Source organism: Mus pahari, unplaced genomic scaffold, assembly GCF_900095145.1.
Source record: "Mus pahari unplaced genomic scaffold, PAHARI_EIJ_v1.1 scaffold_12042_1, whole genome shotgun sequence".
Classification (NCBI taxonomy): domain Eukaryota; kingdom Metazoa; phylum Chordata; class Mammalia; order Rodentia; family Muridae; genus Mus; species Mus pahari.
In genome coordinates, this window is record NW_018392716.1 from 1 (window position 1) to 3,141 (window position 3,141).

A 3,141-nucleotide genomic window follows, 5' to 3' on the forward strand; every position below is an offset into this window, starting at 1 on the left:
CTGGTTGTGTCAGAACTAATCATAGTCCAGCTGTCTCTGTGATCTTATGATTCTGAGATCCTGTGATCCTGAGATCCTGGGTGTGTCAGAGCTCCTGGCATTAAAGGTGCCTCTGGGAGCCTGAGTTTCTGTGTGACCAATCCCCTGGGATCCTAGACATATTAAGGCACCTGGAGTGGAGCTTCCTCTGGGTTTTGTGGGACTGGCTGTAGGGTCTAGGCCCACAGTCTGCTCAGGGCTGTGACCCAGACTGGAAAGAACTCATGCCACTAATCAGGTGGGGTTGTTGTTTCCCTGGATCTCGATGGTCTCAGTTTCTCCCAGTGGTGTTTGGACAGATGTTTACCTTTTTTTTTTTATATTAACATTTTACTTTTACATTAAAACTCACGACAATCTTGGACAACATTCTTATTTTAAACCTCCCCTAGCTCCTTGACTTTCTCCAGGTTAGCTCTTTCTCTTGTATTCACTTCTCTGTCCTGGGATATACTGTGAGACTCAGTCTATCTTCATCTAGTTACATTCCTTGTCTGGTGATTTCATCCTGTATCCTAAATTTGCACCTTTGGTTCAGCTCAGCTTCTCCAGATGATCAGACATTTCCAGTTGGAGGTCTGATAGCTTCTCAAAGGTCTAATGCATTGTGTACAAAGTACTTTCTCCCAACCTCTTTGGTGCTGTTCACTGTTAGACCTTCACCAGAAGCCAGTTCTGTGTACTTGAATCGCTAGAAGTGTATACTAAATAAACCTGTCCTTTTTTCTTCTCTCATCTATTACATCCTGACCAGTTTTCCTTCCCTTCCTGTCCCTCAGTTTCCACCCACCACCTTTTCTCATGACCAAGTCAACAAATAAAGTGTTTAATTTGGTTGACAGTTGCAGAGCATTAGAGTCAATGGTGGCAGAGAAAAGGCCTGGCACCAGGAACTGAAAGTTCACATCTTCATCTAAAAGCAAGAAACAGAGAGAGGACACTGGGAATTGTGTCAGTCAGGGACACACCTCTGCCAACAAGGCCTCACCACCTAATCCTTCTCAAACATTTCTACCAACAGAGAATACATACTCAAACATGTTAAAAACCTCAGTTTGTGATCTCCAGGTACAGCAAATGGAATGGACTATAGGAGAGAAGGTGTGACAGGCACACATCAGTGAGAATAGGGATATGAGTTCTTATGGGGCAGTCATAGAATGCTGTGTACCACTCAGCTCTCTTTGCATTTACTGGTATTCCTCATTGCTGAAGACACAACAAAAATAGGTTGTTTTTATGAAGTGGCATAAAGGTTTTTGAGTGAAGAAGCAATAAGATTCCGCATTTTATTCTGAGATGGTTCCAGACAAGCCCAGATCAGTTCCATTTTCTCTGCTCAAGGTGACTCCTAACTCCCAGAGCTCATGGATGCTGCCTCTGGGCAATTGTGTCAGGTCTGTGAGAAGATCTGAGACCACACTCTGCTGCTGACATAATTTATATTTCTTAACCTTTTCTATTTGCAGAATTATAAATAAGAGAGAGTAAATCCTCAGTGACTGGAAAATCAAAGGAGGATGTTGAGAGTAGAGGGGATAGACAGGGATGTGGTCAGGGAGTGAGGGGAGAAGAGAAAAATTTCCAAAGATAAATATGTGTTAATAAAACCTTAAATGATGAATAACAATTAAAACAATCATATATTTTGTTGGGAAATAATTAAATTACAAATCATGAAGAATGGGATTCGCACCATATATGTTCATAAAACTTGTTTCATTATTTGAATTATCTTTCCAAATAAGACTAGTGCTCTGTGCTGAGATGTCAGAGAGTAAGTGAGAACTGAGAGACTGAGCCTCAGTGAGCTGCCACCCCAGGAGGTTTTTGTTCAGCCCTGGAGCACTGTGGGAGGATCTTCATTACTTTGCTGACAGTAATAGTCTGCAGCATCCTCCTCCTCCACAGGATTGATGGTGAGGGTGAAGTCTGTCCCAGACCCACTGCCACTGAACCTGGCAGGGACCCCAGATTCTAGGTTGGATGCATAATAGATGAGTAGTTTGGGTGGCTGTCCTGGTTTCTGTTGGTACCAGTGCATATAACTAGTGCTACCATAATCAACACTTTGGCTGGCCTTGCAGGAGATGGTGGCCCTCTGCCCTAGTGACACAGCAAAGAAGCTGGAGATTGGGTCAGCACAATGTCACCAGTGGAACCTGGAATGATAAACACACAGACTACAGTTATATATGCATAAAAACCTTCCAAGCAGAGGACCTTTTCATTTAAAAATATCAAGAATACTGTGGACATCTCTATGAGGCACCAGCAAATCAAGGGGAATCAGGAAAGTTAAAACCAATTACAAATGCACTAATTATAGTATTCATGAGCCCAGAGGCATGGAAAGTCATGATGGCCACAGAGGTTGCTCCCAACACTTCTCTGCATCCTAACCTGGAACCCAGAGCAGCAGCCCCCATAGCAGGAGTATGTCTGTCTCCATCTCTGAGAGCTGGAAGAAAGGATGCTTCTTAGTCTCCTGGCAGCTGCCTTTAAAGAAGCCTGGGCTGTTACAAATTTATTTCATATGCAAATCAGCCGAGTAAGTACTGTTTTTCCCAGGGCACCTGCCCTATGAACACCATAGGGAGTTGGTGTTAGCAGAAAATTTACTAGAGCATCACAAGTGTCTTAAAGGACCCTTCTAAATACAGGTTTTTTTTTTTTTTTTTTGGAGATAGCATTTCTCTATCAATTTTTGGTTGTCCTGAAGCTCACTCTTTAGACCAGATCCTCCAGTCTCTGCCTCTTGAGTGCTGAGATTAAGTTGAGCACCACCACCACACAGGTTTTCCTTGCAGTCTACTCTCTACCCTTTTTGAGGTGTGAAGTGGAGGAGTGCATTGTGGCTACAGTATATAGAGAATGCAAATTATTTCAATTACAACTTGATCCCTCAAAATTTTACACACCCAGCGAAAACATTATCTGAGAGGGAATAGAGAAAAATGATTCAGTGACAACAATAGCACAATTCTTTGCATAGTACCTTATTTTTAGATTCATATTTTAGATCCGTGTATATGATGTATCTTTGTATGTTTTTATATTTGTTCATGCTCATGTTTGAAGGTAACTTCTCTGGCCATGTTA

General features: G+C 42.2%; 1 pseudogene across 1 annotated transcript; it reads right to left on the reverse strand.

Annotated features, from left to right (window-relative positions):
* Positions 1–1,873: 1,873 nt before the first annotated feature.
* Positions 1,874–2,491, reverse strand: LOC110315154 (annotated as a pseudogene). Its single transcript, XR_002380202.1, has 2 exons — positions 2,443–2,491; positions 1,874–2,201 (listed from the first exon to the last, which is right to left on the reverse strand). The product of XR_002380202.1 is annotated as an Ig kappa chain V-III region MOPC 63-like (transcript).
* Between the last annotated feature and the right edge of the window lie 650 nt (positions 2,492–3,141).